This window comes from Cupressus sempervirens, chromosome 9, assembly GCF_028749045.1.
Source record: "Cupressus sempervirens isolate cs-2001-9-10 chromosome 9, ASM2874904v1, whole genome shotgun sequence".
Classification (NCBI taxonomy): domain Eukaryota; kingdom Viridiplantae; phylum Streptophyta; class Pinopsida; order Cupressales; family Cupressaceae; genus Cupressus; species Cupressus sempervirens.
This window is the reverse complement of record NC_143126.1, coordinates 272,919,404-272,938,214: the sequence shown is the minus strand read 5'-3', so window position 1 is coordinate 272,938,214 and position 18,811 is coordinate 272,919,404.

The window sequence follows — 18,811 nt, the reverse complement described above, 5'->3', positions numbered from 1 at the left end:
GACAGGGACACTAAGTTTGTGGGGTATTTTTGGAGAACATTGTGGAAGAAGTTGAGAACAGACTTGAAGTTCAACTCTACACATCACTCGCAAACTGACGGCCAGACAGAAGTGCTAAATAAAAGTTTGGGCAATTTGCTGAGATGTTTAGTTGGGGATAAGCCTAGGGGATGGGATTTGATTCTACCACAAGTGGAATTTTCTTACAATAACTCTATAAATAGGAGTATAGGTAGATCACCATTTCAAATTGTATATGGAAGTAGCCCAAGGGTTGCGCTAGAATTGAGGAAGATGGAGCAAGGGGAGAGGACAAGTGCTGAAGTAGAAGAATTTGCTAAACATATCAAGCACCTACATGAGGAGGTCCAGGCACACATTATCAAGATGAATCAACGATATAAAGCTAGGGATGATCAAAGGAGAAGACATAAGGAGTTCCAAGTAGGGGATCTTGTCATGGTACACTTTAGGAAGGAAAGGTTTCCAGTAGGTACTTACAACAAGAAACAAATGAAGAAACTTGGCCTTTGCAAAATTTTGAAGAAACTTGGCCTTTGTAAAATTCTAAAGAAACATGATTCAAGAAATGTATATGAGGTGGAGTTGCTAGATGGAATTCACATTTCACCTAGCTTCAATATGGTAGATTTAATAGAGTATCATGATAATGGTGTAGATGAGGGGTTGATGCTAGAACCATGTCCAATTCTTGTTTCTAAGAAGGAGGAGATAGAAGAGATTCTGGATAGTTGTGTGGGCAGAAGTACCAAAAATAGATAGTATGGAGAGTACTTAGTTAAGTGGAAACGATGGCCAATAGAGGACTCAACTTGGATATCAGTAGCTAAGGTTTCCCATTTTCGATTTCCTCTACCATCCATAAAGTGATAGGGTCACTTTTCAATCTAGCCTAAGTGTCTGATGTAGAAGCATCTAGAGGTATAAGGGCAATCCTGTGTCACCAAAAAAAATGTACCTAGACGTAGTTTCTGTTTTGTGTGTTTTCATTTTTGGATACCCATTTGGGTCAAATAAAGGTTTCAACTCTCACAATTCCACTATTAGTGTTCTAGGTTAGAGTATTTAAGTACCTTGGGATACGTGTAAATGTCAAAAAAATAGGACTGTGTAATTGAGCCATAATTATGGTGAGTTAGAAAGTGTAAATTGGAGGGATGATTAAAATTGTAATTTAGAACATTCTAGAAAAAGAAAAGAATTAGGTCAAAAGGCTAAATGGTTTGAAAGTTATCGTAATTTTTCAATTTTTGGAGACCTCCTAAGAATGCTTCAAAGTTAGGATTGAGTCATTAAATGACCTTGTACAAGCCTAAAAAATGGGAGATGAGAAAAGCTCATCCATAGGGCTATAGAGCGATTCTAGATCTTTTCAAAAATGTAAATGGTTTGTCAATTGGAGCTATGGTTCAAAAGTTATGCCTCTCGAAAGTTTGGCTACCATTTCTAGAATCTTCTAAATTTGCACCGACTTCTAAAGTGACTTTTGGAGCCTTCCATTTTGGCAGTGGATGCCAACTAGCACTTTCTAGAATGTATTCCTAATCCTTTACCCTTTGGGGTCTATTTAAGGACATTTCTGGCATTGTAAAAGGTAGTTCGGAGTGGAGTTTGAGAGAAGGTATTGGGAGAGGAAATTATCTCCAGATTTATTCTATTGTAAGCCCATAGGGCATGTTTTGGAGTCTTTTTTCTCTACACTAAGTGTATTATCATATTTTCATACTTAATAAAGTTTCCCTTTCCTATTGTGTCCATTCTATACTTGGGTTGTGTTGCTATCACTATGGTAAATTGAGTAATTATATTTTCCAAGTCATTTTTAAGGTTTTCCCTCACAAATGCTTTTGATATAAAAGTATCCAAAACTAGGAGGTTGGTCCATTACAATACTGGTGGACTAACCAATAGATAGCCAACCAACAACTAGCAGACAACCACACACAACACCCTTAATAGTTTACATCAAAAATAAAAGTAGCAAAATAATGGTAATTAAAAGTACTAGGGATCCAACCCTTAGGACCAACAGAGTTTAATAGTTTAAAAAATATATAAGTGGTCATCGCATCTTACCACCTATAGCCCAGAAAAATATTTAACCATAAAAACAAAACCATCACCAATGGATGGAGAGTGAGAACCGGTAGAGTACTACACACAACATAAAACAAAATGTCAGTTTGTGACATCTTTTTTGTTTCCTTTTCTAGCTAGGAGCACCTTGGCCCAATATTTAGCAAGGAAGCCATAGAGAAGCTCCAAGTCCTCCTTCCCCAGGTTTTCCTCCTTTGATGCATCAGCTAGTAACTACAAGTAGTAGCAGATGCAAGAGTCACCTTAAGGGTGAACTTTGAGAATAGGGAGAAGCCCCCCTCCACCATGTTGCACCTATCTTTGAGCTCCTAGAGATCATTTTGGGTAACCTCCTCTTTCTCCTCTAACTATAAATTTAATGCCTTATAGTTCACCAAAGTTTTGCTACTATTCTACACCACAAGATTATCAGTAGGGGCATTTAGGTTAACAAGTCCCATATTTTTGGCTAAGGAGGATATTGTGTCAAGGGATTCAATCAAGGTTTTGGAGTTCTCATAATTTCTAGTGGGGGGGATGGGTGATGGTAGTAGAGACATGGGTGGGGTTAAGGGAGGGGTCCTTGATGGGATTGTCCACCTCAAAATCCCAAGTTTCATGAAGATTATCATCTCACTTCTTGGCTTCTTTCTCTATTTCATCATTTGACTTCTCTTGGTCATCCCACAAGTTCTTTTCACTCTCCTCAAAGTTAGTGCCATCCTCTTCATCCTCTTGAGAATGACAAGCCAATTTATTAAATCTTCAATAGGTTTTAAAAGTTCTTCCCAACCTCCTTCTACCCCCACCAACTTCCTTGTTAGAATCCCTAATTTTCACCTCCACCCTTTTTCCCATTTTAATTCTCTTATTAGAATTTTGTTCTAGGGCCGACATGTTCTTCCTACCCTTAATAGGGGGTTTGGATAGGGGAAGACTGAGGGGTGGGGGCATAACTACCACTTATAGATTCCAAGTGCAGGGGAGCCCCTAAGGGGAGGACATTGTCAAAAGCAACCACACAGGGCAAGAAAAGGGCTAAGTAGAATTGGAAAATGTGAAACATGAGCCCTTGGTGAAGGATGGTGAAGTTGGATGCTTTCTTCCTTTTTTCTCTAACATCCATCATAGTTTCTTCAAGCATGTGTGTTAAAAACAAAGGAATGCAAACAAGCTCCCTATTATGAAAATGGTTAAGAAGCAATAAGTGATAAAAGTAATAAACATTGTGCCTTCATTCTAGCATCAAGCATTTCATGATCATCAGACAAACATCATTCTAGGGTTCTAACAGTTTGTGCCTCCTAAAACCACCATGGTAATGGTCTTGGGCCTCATTGCTTCTAAAAAGACTATTTATACTTTCCTATCTACCACCTTCATAACTTTTTTCCATTTCCACCCAATAAAATCTAGCTCCCATTGCCATGGTAATAGACTCCTCATTCACCAAAAATGTAAAGTCATTAATGGTCACATTTTTATCCTTCTAGTTAGCAACAAATTGTTGCAAATAGTTCTCATCATAGCCTACCATAGCCTACATGTAGGGTAAAAACCCTTCCTTCTTCAAAAAAATCCAAGTGGCCTGTCTTTTAGAGAAGTCCTCCAATTTAGTGGGTTCCAACTTGTCCATATCCCCACCCATGTGATTAGCTTCCTCAATGATATCCCCCACCTCAATCATAGTAATTCTCATTTGGACATAGAAAATTGCAAAGGTAGGGCTAGAAATGCAACAACCAATGGTAAAAGAACTATCTTTATTATTCATATCATCAATTTGTCTAATTTCTAGACCCCCTTATCTTTAAGTTTATACATAGTCTCCCAATTGATGAGGCTCCATTTGTCTCTTTCCTCCATGCCAAACCAAAGCAAGTTCCTTTGTAGTTTTTCAAGTTTATCCACCATATTCTAGTTTATCTTGAAAATTGAGAGGAAGTATATTGGTATTCCTTGAAGATCCACCACCAGGAGTTCAAGTTTACTTGCATTACTTAATAATTTTCCTTTCCACCTAGCCAACTTGTTTTGCATTCTCTCTAGAATAGAGTTCCAAAAGGTGGTAGAAACTTCCTTGGTAGTTGGAGGAAGGCCAAGGTAGGTGTCATGCCTGACCACTACTTCGATTTTTCTGCATATTAGAACTTTGTTGTTATAATTTCCTTTCAGACGCCATGTTTTATTTCTATAGAACTTGGTTTTATTAATGTCCTTGGGACATGTGATTGGTGGTGAGCAAGCTTTTCTGTTTCAAAAATACTCTATTTTGAGCTTTGGAAGAGGCACTTATGAATCTAACAATTTTCTGATGTATTTGGAATTAATATCTGATGTTTCAAGTTTAAACAATATTGTTGTGTTTAGACTTCAGGTAAAATATGATTGGTATAACTATTGAAAAGATTTTAATTTAAGCATAGATTTTATGGTTGTAGCTTTCGTATTTTATTTCATATCAGCATACTGATTATGATTATCATGATTTAAATTTAGTGTAATAGTATTAATGTTAATATGCTATATATTAAACTTTTGCAGAACTTTAGTATGATTTATTCATGATAAAAATCCTCTGGCTTGTGTTGAATTTAATTTACAATGTGTAAAGATTTTGAGTCCATGTACTTGGTATTTCCTCTCAATATGTTGGTATGTCATATGTGTATGTGTGTGTGTGTGTGTGTGTGTGTGTGTGTGTGTGTGTGTGTGTGTGTGTGTGTGTGTGTGTGTGCATTGTTTGTTTAAGGGACTAAATATATACCCTAAGTTTATTCTCTTATGTCAATTGTTTTTAAATGGGGGTTTTTGTTTAAAATCCACAGCTATTATCACAATGCAGCTATGATGTTAACATAATATATATATATTTTATAAAAAAAAGGGGATTTATAACCATTAAATCCTAAAGGGATTTGCATGTTAAGCATAATATACCAAGTCTTTTGGCGATGAAATTGGAATTGTCATATGCACGGCAAGGGTAAGTGGCAGTTTCATAAAGCTTAGCTTTAATTAGTAATTAAGGCATTTGTTGGTGGTCGACCAATTCATATGGAGTTGGAAATTTTGTTGAGACTTGGCCAAATTTTGGGTCATTTTTCTTTGGTTTTGATTAACACCTGTAAGGTGTAGCAAGAATCTCAGCTTTATGGTTTGGAATACTTCTTTTTGAAGCTAAGAATGGTAGAGTTATTCATCAGAAGATGGTTGTCAATTATCATCAGGCATTTGTTGTATTTGCTCTCGAGTAGGTCATCATTGGTATTTCCAGAAGTGTAGATATTGTTCTAATTTGAGATGTTGGCAACAAGCGTGGTTGCAGAGCATTCCATCTTCTATTACTTAGGTAGGGGGCACTTCCTTACCTTAATCTCTCTCTATTCTACAATATCAATTTGAAACAAATGGAATGCATTTGGTGAAAATTTTAATATATTACTGTCTTTAATATATGGTTAGTCATTCAATATGTATATATATGAGTCAGAGGAGTATGTGAAGTTCTGAGACCTCACACACCCCTGTGTTTCATGTATATGTGTGGCTATATTTTGGGTTGATTTAAATTTTAAATTAAAAAAAAAAGTTGTTATAAAAGATTTCACAGGAAACTGTTTAATATAGCTACTTGGCGCACAACAATGAGTACCCACAAAGCTTAGCTTTGTGAGCACTCATGCTTGCACGTCAAGCAAGAGAGTGTAGTATGTTGGCACGTAACTTTTTGGGATTTGTTTCCAAACAAGAGCCACAAAGCAAAGCTCTTTGTGAGCCAAGGTTACGATACAGAGCTCAGACATTTGAACAAACAGATAATAGGTCACTTTCTTTTGATTATAAAATTTGGATCATTGAAGGTTTATATGAAGTAGTACCAAATTTTATTGACCATAGGGTTTGTTATCATGAAATGTTTTGGACATTGTGGCAGTGTAAGCTATTTGAAACTTGTTGTAGAATAAACATTTAATATTGCCAGATTACGTGAATGTTGGTTCAACATAAATATGAATTAAATCTGTGTTTAACGTTTTGTTGCCTTTATTGGTAAAATATATATCTCCTATCTCAATAATTTTAAATGCGGCTTGTTTGGATCAAATTGGTATTTGGGCAACACATAAGATTAATGTTTTGAAGGATGTACTAAATATAGATTAAATTCAGTATTTATCTTTTAAGAAATATATAGACAATCGTTCAAAATATTTTATTGTACACTAATATGAAACAAAAGAATCATTTGAAAACTAGGATTCTAGATGTTAACAGAGATTTTAAATTATCAATTTATTCTTCAACTGTTTGATATCATTTATTTTTAGTTTCATGAACTGAATCAGGGCATAACATCGAATATGTGACAAGAACATATGAATGTAAAAAAAAAGTCAATGGAAAAGATTCAACATTGGCATTTGTAAACTATTAGCATGAAACTTAGCATTAACAGATATTAGCTTTTGGAATGTTGGGTCATTTTGGGATTTTAAGATGATTAGTCGACATTTGTTAAAATGAATTATGAAGTTTGGTTTTGAGTGATTTTAGAATTTTTTAAGACTATTAATTAACAAAATAAAAATACATATACTTTAGTGATGAGGTTGATATGAAAGCTTAAACCCTATATTTGCTAATAACAGGAGTTTTACTATTACTTTGAGATTTTTATTACACTTCTATAATCTATAGGTGTGTGTGTTATGGTTATTCTTTACTGTTTGAAATTTGTCATGAAGTATATCAATACAATATATATGGTGTTTGAAATGAATTAGAATTCTTTTATTCTATAACTATATCTTGTTATTTTATTTCAGAACTGTTTTCTTTTCGCTATTGATATGGAAAATTGTTTCAAGCAAAAGAATAGATGAAAATGATATATGTTGATTTCATGTATACAACAAGAATATCATATGTACTTTGAATTTATTATCATAGTTAATTCGAAGGGTATGCTTGGTTTATTAAGACTATAGGGATAAAGTTACATTGTTAAGATTAGTAAGTATCATTAAAACTGATGTGACAAATTAGTCATATTTACTAGTACTTAATATTATAGTTTTATTCATATTGTTATAATAACCTAAGCATTACTTTCAAGATTGGTTGTGGAAGATAAGTTCAAATAGATGAGAAATGTGGTATCATGTAATATGAGCATTCTAAAAATATCTTCTTGATGTGTATTCTAAGAATATCCGAGATGAACATATCTTGGGGTGGCTGAATTGGGTAGTCCTATTCAGTCATTTAATGCAATGAAAACATATAAAATGAACTAGGTGGGTTAATTACATATTAAAAGATAAAATTGGCCTTACCTATGACTTAGACCTAAATGGTTAAGTACGGAGAACAAGGTAGATCTCTATTACGTCATATGACGATTATAGTAGAGAATTTCGCTATGAGCTGACTATGAGCATACCATTCATGGATGTAGAACCATAGCACCATAGTGATGACACCTTAGTATATATATGGGTCATTTATAGATTATTCTTAGTGTGAGTTTAATTCTGCATAGATAAGTAAATTTTTACTTCTTGCATATTGATTTTAATTTGCAAAGTGATAAGAGGATCAGATATCTGCATTATGGTTGTGTATGTGTTTGTTCTAATGTGTATGCAAGTGGATTACGCTATTCAACTCAGAGTGTACTAAGCCCTCTTTGTGTTGTGTTTCATCTCTATGTGTTTTCAGGTGCTTCAAGTTGATTTACAGTTAGCAAAGGAAGACTGATGAAGTTACTTCTATTTACAGAATTTGTTACTGTAGGGTCCATATGTTGGACATAAACAATATAGAATGATATCAAAGTTCATTATTGTAATGAACATTAATATGTATTAGAATCATAATGGAAATTTATTGGATGATATCATCTTTTACTTTGAAGTCTATGATTTTAAAGTAACTTAATTATTATACTGGTAATTGTATTATGAAAAATGATTAAAAAAATAAAATTTCTCATTCTTAGTTTCAAATTTTATTTATTTATTCTTAGTATGGCATTACATTTGGTATCAGAGCATAGTTTGAATAACTAGGACTCTTGGGTTTTAGGGTTCAACCCGTCATTGTTGCATATTAATAATTTGTGTTTGTAGGTTGCTATCATGCCTCCCGTCACTAGAGGAACTTAAGGATGCAGTATTCCTAAGGATAACCTTGCTAGAAATGGTCGAGGCAGGGGCAAGGGCCATGGTAGAGGTCCTAGGCAACAAAATTTTTTTGGGAATGATAAGTTTGATCAGAATGCTAGGGTTTGAAACAACCAAAATAATCAAGCAGATCAAGCTATGGTACTTCAGAGGATACTGGACGTCTCGATAATATTGAGGCTAATAACCAGATTCCTCATGGGGAAGTGAATGATAGAAGACCTCTTTTGCAAGGCATTAACCTTCCTATCGAGGAAGATCCAGTGACAAGAGCTTAGCTCAAGGATCTTTCCAAGATGAAAGGACTATTATTCTACGATACAGAATGGGGTATAGTGATAGAAGCTTGGCTACTGAACATTGAGTGATGCTTTGTCTTACATCGTTACTTGAGTAACGTGAAGGTAAGATGGACAGTTATGCATTTGAGAGGATTTGGTTCCTTGTGGTGGGAGTAGGAGTTGGAGAAGCTGGGCATTGATATCTCTCTAGTTACTTAGGAGCTCTTTGTAGAGCGATTCAAGGAGAGGTTTATGTCTGAATATTGGCGTCAGGCCCGTGTAGAGGAGTTCTTTCAGATTGTGCAGTCTGGTTCTATAATGGAAGCTTATGAACATAGGTTCTACAAGATTAAGAATTTTTTTGGGTGGGCTAAAAATGATAAGGCCATGATACAACACTTCATCAGAGGACTTTTGCCCAAGATTGGGGAGGAAGTGAGAACTTTTCGACCTTTGACTATGCAGGAAGCTTCAGAATGAGCAAAGTTGATTGAGATGAAGTCTGGATATCATGGGGCTTCATACAAAACTAGCATGAATCCACCTACTCTGGATGTCAGTAGGAATCAAAAGCCTCCTCAAGGCAATTTGAAATCAGGATTTTCAGGTGGGAAGTTCAAGAAGAGAAAGTTCGGTAAGAACTCCAAGAGTTCAAAATAGCCTGAACCACCTCAACCATCTCAGAGTGTGTAGAGTAATAAGCCATTTCCTAATCCTTTTGGTCAGAACATAGGATTCAAGAAATCTGTTGAGTGTTTTCATTGTGGACAGTTGGGTCATTACTAGTCTCAGTGCCCTAACTAGGACAAGCCAAAGGTAGGACCTAAGCCAGCTAGGTCTGAAGTGACAGTTGGTGATTCTGCCAAGAACCACCATATCTTTGCAACCCTAGATCAGAAGTAGGCTAAACACTAGAACATGATTATTGAAGCTCAGGGTAATACTCAAGGTATGAAAGTATCTATTTTATTTGACTCTGGAGCTACAAACTCATTTATTTCTTCTGCTTTAGTTGCAAATAGTGGTATTCCTATGGTTAGGGCAAGGGATAGATGGCAAGTGGAGTTAGCATCAGGATCTAAGGTGAATGTTGATATTGTTGCTCCTGACTGTAAAATTCATATGAAAACTTTCACTACTTCAGCGAACCTTAGGGTTATACCTTTAGTATCGTATGACATAGTTTTGGGTATGGATTGGTTAGAACAACATCAAGCCATTTTGGATTGCAAGGTTAAATCAATTAGTTGTGTAGATGATCTTGGTTTAGCTAGAGATATTGTGGGAATCAAGAGACCCATCTCTTTGCAGACAATTTGTGCCAAGCAACTAGCAAAGTGTGCTCGAAAAGGCTGCAGTTTGTTTGCCATATTGGTAAACAACTTAAATGATTCCATGGATAAGGGTTCTTCTCATGATCATCAAGTCTTGCAGAGTTTCTTGGATGTATTTGTTGAAGAGATTTTGAGAATACCACCAAGAAGAGAAATTGATTTTTGGATCGATTTAGTGCCAGAAACAGAACCAATTTCCAAGACTCCTTACAGAATGACAGCTCAAGAGCTGGTTGAACTTAAATTTTAGTTGGAGGAGATTTTGGAGAAAGGTTTGATTCGTCCTAGTGTATCACCTTGGGGTGCTCCGATAATTTTTTTCAAGAAGAAAGACAATTCTTTAAGACTTTGTATAGACTATAGATAGTTGAACAAGTTCACTGTTAAGAACAAGTATCCTTTGCCTAGAATTGATGACTTGTTTGACTAGGTCAAGGGTGTTCGAGTCTTTTCGAAGATTGATCTGAAATTTGGGTATCATCAACTTAGAATCCAAGAAGCTGATATGTATAAGACAGCTTTTTGCACTAGGTATGGACACTACGAATTCATAGTAGTACCTTTTGGGTTGACAAATGCACCTTCTGTCTTCATGAGCCTAATGAATGGTGTGTTTAGAACTTACCTTGACAAGTTTGTAGTGGTATTTTTGGATGACATTTTGGTGTACTCTAACTCTGTTGAGGAGCATGAGCAGCATTTAGGGCAAGTTTTGGAATGTCTTCATAGGAATAGTTTGTATGCAAATCCTAAGAAGTGTGAATTCTTCAGATTGGAGATTTGCTACTTAGGACATATCATTTCAGGTGAGGGAATTTTTGTAGATCCATCCAAGATTCAGGCTATTGTTGATTGGCCAGCACCTACGAATGTGTCCAAGGTTCAAATTTTCATGGGTTTAGCAAGCTATTACCATAGATTTGTGTCAAACTTCTCCAAAATAGCGCATCTTATCACATCCCTTTAGAGAAAAGGGAAGAAATTTGTGTGGAAAGAAGAGTGTGAGGTAGCATTTCAAAAACTTAAGGAATGTTTGACCAGTGCACTAGTCCTGGTAGTTCCAGATTCTTCTAAGGAGTTTGTGGTTTGCACTGATGCATCTTTGGATGGCATAGGGGCAATGTTGATGCAGGAAGGATGTGTTATAGCTTATGAGTCTAGGAAGCTAAAGATTCATGAGGTGAATTACCCTTCTCATGATCTCAAACTTGCTGTGATTATGCATGCTTTGACCAAGTGGCAACATTTTCTTCTGGGTCAACACTTTGAGTTACATACTGATCACCGAAGCCTTCAGTATCTTTTCACACAATCAGACCTCAATGCTAGGCAGCGAAGATGGATGGAATTCCTGTGTGAATATGACTTCAAGATTAGTTATGTGCAAGGGAAAGAGAATGTGGTTGCTAATGCTCTTAGCAAAATGTGACATGAATTATCTTCTTTGATCCTTACAGTGGATCTTATGGATAAGATTTTATAGAACCTTTCCGTAGATCATTGGTATCAGGATGTTAAGGCAGTTATTGATAGTGGTAGCTTCTTGGAAGGACATTTTAAGGAGTATTTAGTGAATCTTGAAGGTTTGTTGTTGTTTAGAGGGAGTGTGTACATTCTTGAGTTGGGTGATTTGAGAAATCTAGTTTTGTTGGAGGCTCACAAAGCACCATATTCAGCTCATCCGGGTGTCAAGAAAATGCTTGTTGACCTTAAGCAGAATTATTATTGGCCTATAATGAAAAGAGACATAGCAAATTTCATGGATCGATGTTTGGAGTGTCAGTGAGTTAAAGCTGAACATCAGCACCCTGCGGGACTATTGCAACCACATAGTATTCTAGAATGGAAATGGGACACCATTTCTATAGATTTTATAACTAGATTGCCTATTATAGCTCATAGGCATGATGCTATTATGGTGGTAGTAGACCAATTTTTGAAGGTTGCTCATTTTGTTCCGGTTAGATCATCCTATAATGCAATAACGGTTGCCAAAGTATATATGGAACAGATAGTTAAGTTACACAAAATTCCTAAAAAGATTATTTTTGATAGGGATCCAGTGTTTACTTAATATCTTTGGAGATCCATGCAGAAAGAATTAGGTACTCAGCTGAATTTTATTTCAGCTTATCACCCAAAAATAGACGGGCAAACTGAACATGTCAACTAGATTCTGGAAGACATGCTTAGGATGTACATAATGGACAAACAAAATAAGTGGGAGGAGTATCTACATTTGGTAGAATTCGTGTATAATAATGGATATCATAGTTCCATAGGTATGGCACCATTACAAGAATTGTATGGTAGACCTTGTAGGACACCTCTTAGTTGGGACAATCTGGAAGACAGGATTCTTTTAGGACTTGATATGTTGCAAGATTTGGAGCAGCAAGTGAAGAGGATTCAAGAACACCTTATTACTACTGGAGATCGACAAAAGAAATATCTTGATAAGCATAGGATTGACCATCAATTCCTAGTAGGTGATAAAGTGTTTCTACGCATTAGACCGTGCAAGAGTCCAATATGCTATGGAAAGGGATCCAAGTTAGCACCTCGATTTGTAGGTCCGTTTGAAATTTTGGAATGGATTGGACCTGTTGCCTACAAGCTTGCTTTGCCACTGAGCCTTTCATGCATACATAATGTTTTTCATATTTTAGTATTACGTAAGTATATATCTAATATTGCTCATGTGCTTGATTGGAAAAATTTACAGATTTTAGATGGTCGGATCATGCTGGAACCAGTAAAGATCATGCAAAGCAAAACTTTGAGTTTAAGAGGAAGAGAAATAAAGTAGGTAAAGGCCCTATAGGACCCCAATGATGAAACATCTGCTTCCTAGGAGGACACTAAGAAGATGAGAGCAGCTCATCCGCACTTATTTGCTGACTTCTAGGAGAAAGTTGAAGCTTAGTGGGGGAGGGTGTCATGCTTGACCACTACTTTGGTTTTTTTGCATATTAGAACTTTGTTGTTATAATTTCCTTTCAGACGTCATGTTTTATTTCTGTAGAACTTGGTTTTTTTAATGTCCTTGGGACATGTGATTGGTGCTGAGCAAGCTTTTCTATTTCAAAAATACTCTATTTTGAGCTTTGGAAGAGGCACTTATGAATCTGACAATTTTTTGATGTATTTTGAATTAATATCTAATGTTTCAAGTTTAAACAATATTGTTGTGTTTAGACTTCAGGTAAAATATGATTGGTATAACTATTGAAAAGTTTTTAATTTAAGCACAGATTTTATGGTTGTAGCTTCTGTATTTTATTTCATATCAATATACTGATTATGATTATCATGATTTAAATTCAGTGTAACAGTATTAATGTTAATATGCTATATATTGAACTTTTGCAGAACTTTAGTATGATTTATTCATGATAAAAATCCTTTGGCTTGTGTTGAATTTAATTTACAATGTGTAAAGATTTTGAGTCCATGTACTTGGTATTTCCTCTCAATATGTTGGTATGTCCTATATGTGTGTGTGTGTGTGTGTGTGTGTGTGTGTGTGTGTGTGTGTGCATTATTTTTTTAAGGGACTAAATATATACCCTAAGTTTATTCTCTTATGTCAATTTCTTTTAAATGGGGGTTTTTGTTTAAAATCCGTTGTTGTTATCACAATGCAGTTGTGATATTAACATATTATATATATATATATATATATATATATATATTTTAATAAAAAAAAGGGGGATTTATAACCCTTAAATCCTAAAGGGCTTTGCATGTTAAGCATAATATACCAAGTCTTTTGGTGGTGAAATTGGAATTTCTGTATGCATGGCAAGGGTAAGTGGTAGTTTCATAAAGCTTAGCTTTAATTAGTAATTAAGGCATTTTTTGGTGATCGACCAGTTCATACGGAGTTGGAAATTTTGTTGAGACTTGGCCAAATTTTGGGTCATTTTTCTCTGGTTTTGATTAACACCTGTAAGGTGTAGCAGGAATCTCAACTTTTTGGTTTGGAATACTTCTTTTTGAAGCTAAGAATGGTAGAGTTATTCACCAAAAGACGATTGTCGATTATCATTAGGCATTTGTTGTATTTCCTCTCGAGTAGGTCATCGTTGGTATTTCTAGAAGTGTGGATATTGTTCTGATTTGAGATGTTGGTAGCAAGCGTGGTTGCAGAGCATTCCATCTTATGTTACTTAGGTAGGGGGCACTTCCTTACCTTAATCTCTCTCTGTTCTACAATATCGATTTGAAAGGAATGGAACACAGTTGGTGAAAATTTTAATATATTACTGTCTTTAATATATGGTTAGTCATTCATTATGTATATATATATATATGAGTCAGAGGAGTATGTGAAGTTCTGAGACCTCACACACCCCTGTGTTTCATGTATATGTATGACTATATTTTGGGTTGATTTAAATTTTAAATTAAAAAAAAAAAACATTGTTATAAAAGATTTCATAGGAAATTGTTTAATATAGCTACTTGGCGTACAAGGATGAGTACCCACAGAGCTTAGCTTTGTGAGCGCTCATGCTTGCATGTCAAGAAAGAGAGTGCAGTATGTTGGCACGTAACTTTTTGGGATTTTGTTCCAAACAAGAGCCATAGAGCAAAGCTCTTTGTGAGCCAAGGTTATGGCATAGAGCTCGGACATTTGAACAAACAGATAATAGGTCACTTTTTTATTATTATTAAATTTGGATCGTTGAAGGTTTATATGAAGTAGTACCAAATTTTATTGACCATAGGATTTGTTATCATGAAATGTTTTGGACATTGTGGCAGTGTCAGTTGTTTGAAACTTGTTGTAGAATAAATATTTAATATTGCCAAATTACCTGAATGTTGGTTCAACATAAATACGAATTAAATCTATGTCTAACATTTTGTTGTCTTTATTGGTAAAAGATATATCTGTTGTCTCAATAATTTTAAATGCGGCTTGTTTGGATCAAATTGGTATTTAGGCTATGCATAATATCAACATTTTGAAGGATGTAGTAAATATCGATAAAATGTTAGTATTAAATATATTGAATGATCATCAACAATGTGGTAGAATGTAGTCATTTAAAATTCTATATCTGTAAAGCAATTAAATTCAGTATTTATCTCTTAAGAAATCTATAGATGATCGTTTAGAATATTTTATTGTACACCAATATGAAACAAAACAATTGTTTGAAAACTAGGATTCTAGATGTTAATAGAGATTTTAAATTATCAATTTATTCTCCAACTATTTGATATAATTTTTTTAGTTTCATGAACTGAATCAAGGCATAACATCGAATATGTGACAAGAACATATGGATGTAAAAAAAAAAATCAATGGCAAAGATTCGACATTGGCATTTGTAAACTATTAGCATGAAACTTAGCATTAACAGATATTAGCTTTTGGAATGTTGGGTCATTTTGGGATTTTAAGATGATCAGTCGACATTTGTTAAAATGAATTATGAAGTTTGGTTTTGAGTGAGTTTAGAATTTTTTTAAGATTGTTAATTAACAAAATACAAATACATATACTGTAGTGGTGAGGTTGATATGAAAACTTAAACCTTGTATTTGCTGATAACTGGCATTTTACTATTACTTTGAGATTTTTATTACACTTCTATAATCTATAGGTGTGTGTGTTATGGTTATTCTTTACTGTTTGAAATTTTTCATGAAGTATATCAATACAATATATATGGTGTTTGAAATGAATTAGAATTCTTTTATTCTATAACTATATCTTGTTATTTGATTTCAGAACTATTTTCTGTTCGTTATTGATATGGAAAGTTGTTTCAAACAAAAGAATAGATGAAAATGATATATGTTGATTTCGTGTATACAACAAGAATATCATATGTACTTTGAATTTATTATCATAGTTAATTCAAAGGGTATGTTTGGTTTATTAAGAATGTAGGGATAAAGTTACAGTGTTAAGATTAGTAAGTATCGTTAAAACTGATGTGACAAATTAGTCATATTTACTAGTACTTAATATTATAGTTTTATTCATATTGTTATAATAACCTAATCATTACTTTTGGGATTGGCTATGGAAGATAAGTTCAAATAGATGAGGAATGTGGTATCATGTAATATGAGCATTTTGAAAATATCTGCTTGATGTGTATTCTAAGAATATCCGAGATGAACATATATCGGGGTGGCTGAATTGGGTAATCCTATTCAATTATTTAATGCAGTGAAAACATATAAAATGAACTGGGTGGGTTAATTACATATTAAAAGATAAAATTGGCCTTGCCTATGACTTAAACCTAAATGGTTAAGTATGGAGAACAAGGCAGATCTCTATTACGTCATAGGACGATTATAGTAGAGAATTCTACTATGAGCTGACTATGAGCATACCATTCATGGATGCAGAACCATAGAACCATAGTGATGACACCTTAGTATATATATGGGTCACTTACAGATTATTCTTAGTGCGAGTTTAATTCTGCATGATAAGTAAATGTTTACTTCTTGCATATTAATTTTAATTTGCAAAGTGATCAGAGGATCAGATATCTACATTATGGTTGTGTATGTGTTTGTTCTAACATGTATACAGGTGGATTATGCTATTCAACTCAGAGTGTACTGAGCCCTCTTTGTGTTGTGTTTTATCTTTGTGTGTTTTTAGGTGCTTCAAGTTGATTTACAGTTAGCAAAGGAAGACTAATGAAGTTACTTCTGTTTATAGAATTTGTTACTGTAGGGTCCATATGTTGGACATAGACAATATAGAATGATATCAAAGTTCATTATTGTAATGAACATTAATATGTATTAGAATCATAATGGAAATTTATTGGATGATATCATCTTTTACTTTGAAGTCTATGATTTTAAAGTGACTTAATTATTGTACTGGTAATTGTATTATGATAAATGATTAAAAAAAAAATTCTCATTCTTAGTTTCAAATTTTATTTATTTATGTTTAGTATGGCATTACAGTAGGTATCTAGGAGGTTGTTTGACTGGCAACTGAGTATATTTGTAACTTTCCATTACAAAACCTTAGGTGCAATAAAAAATCCTTACTTTTCACTAGGTTAATTTTTTGACCTAAGCAATTCTCATAATTAATGGGGAGGGTCCTCCAAGCATTAGGTTCCTAGATAGAGGACTCTCTGAAAAGAAAAGTGTCATCCAAAAATTGTTGGATAGCCTTAGGTGTTAGAGTAGTAGCTGGCTTTATACCTTTCAAGCTACCCATTTTAGTTTATTGTGACTAATTAGGGAAGTACTATACATACTTTATAATTATTTGGGGTTCAGGGGATATTTTATCACAAATATCTTATTGATAATTTTGGGCTAACATATTTTAATTAACTATAACCCTAAACTGACAAAAATACTTGTATAAAAGGGCTTAGGGTTTGGGATTTTTTCCATAAGGTGTGATGTGAAATTTCTTCTTATGACTATATTGAGTTGTAAGGGATTATGAATTGTAATAAGGTTGTGATCACTAGATCATAATAATATTGGACTTTTTGTTTTGTGGACATAGCCCAAGGTTTGGAAAAACCATGTTAAATCTTTGTATCTTGTGTTCTCTTCTTGTGAATAAGGATCATCACATATTACTCTGCAAAAAAATGAAGAACATTCTTGGAAAGATTCACCAACCTTTCTCAAAATGTGATAGAAATGGATAGTTGAGAAGAGCCCTTTCATTTTTGTTCCAATATTCAAACTCTATTGTCTCTAAAACTAGAGAGTGGGTGAACACCAAGTAAGTTATCCAAGGCCCTCTAAAATTTCCTGCAAATACAACCCACATACTAGGAATAAGTTTTGGAGTTTACCCCTAGTCCTTGTCCATCATTCTTGTTTCCTACCATTAATGCAAGTTTGGTCAAGTGTGTAGGGAAGGGTAAGGACATAAGACTACTCTATTTTTCTAGCAATTGGAAAATAGGTTGTTTGGAGGGTCCCTAAAGTTTCCTAGGCCTTCTAGTGGTGATTTTTTGGTCCCTAACTCATACCCCTCCCATATCAACACTTAGTTTTCTCTAAATTAAGATCCTAGGAAAACTCTTTGGCCCTCAAAAGTAGACTAAAAATTTGAATTCTAATTCCTATTTGGCAGGACTTCACATGATACCTCTAAACAAATGTGATTATCTTAGGCACTAATTAAGTTCAATTTGAGGCTAGGTGCCTCATTGTCAAATCCTAGTTGACATATCATTTACACATACACATGAAAAGTTTCAAGTGACACCATAAAATCATAATACACCTTACAAGTGACAATTCACTACTTATAAAATGAATTAACCTAATACACACATTCAATTTATTATTAGAAATAAAATTACCTTACATTGAGGTTCAAATCTATTCAATAGATTCAACCTTGGTTTCACTATTGTATATAGGTTTGAATCTTGGTTCTCTAATTAATACCATGGTTAATTCCATGCACACTCAATTTGAATATCAGTAGATCAAGAAAATCCCACAAACACACATATATAATTTTAACTTGCATAATAAAATTTAACTGAACATTCTAAATTTCATCTCAATGAGATTTTTCCATTTAGAAAAAATTATCAAATATAACTAACTTGCATAATTGAAATACCATGACATATTTATCAATTCAATTTAAATTATTGAAATAAACCATCACAATGTATGCATGTATATAAAATATCATCAAACATCATAAGTAAAACATACTAGAGTAAACATCGCATGGAATCTATAATATGGATCAATGTCAAACTAGTCCAACAAAGTCTCAAAATCTTGAGTTAGAATGTATCAAAATAAATGTATCAGTTGAGATGTGATGGGTTGGGGTGAGGCCTCATAGACCCATAATCTAAGGCTCCATACAAAATGGCCACCATAGAGATGTATGATTTGAAGGTGCAACTTCATAAATTAT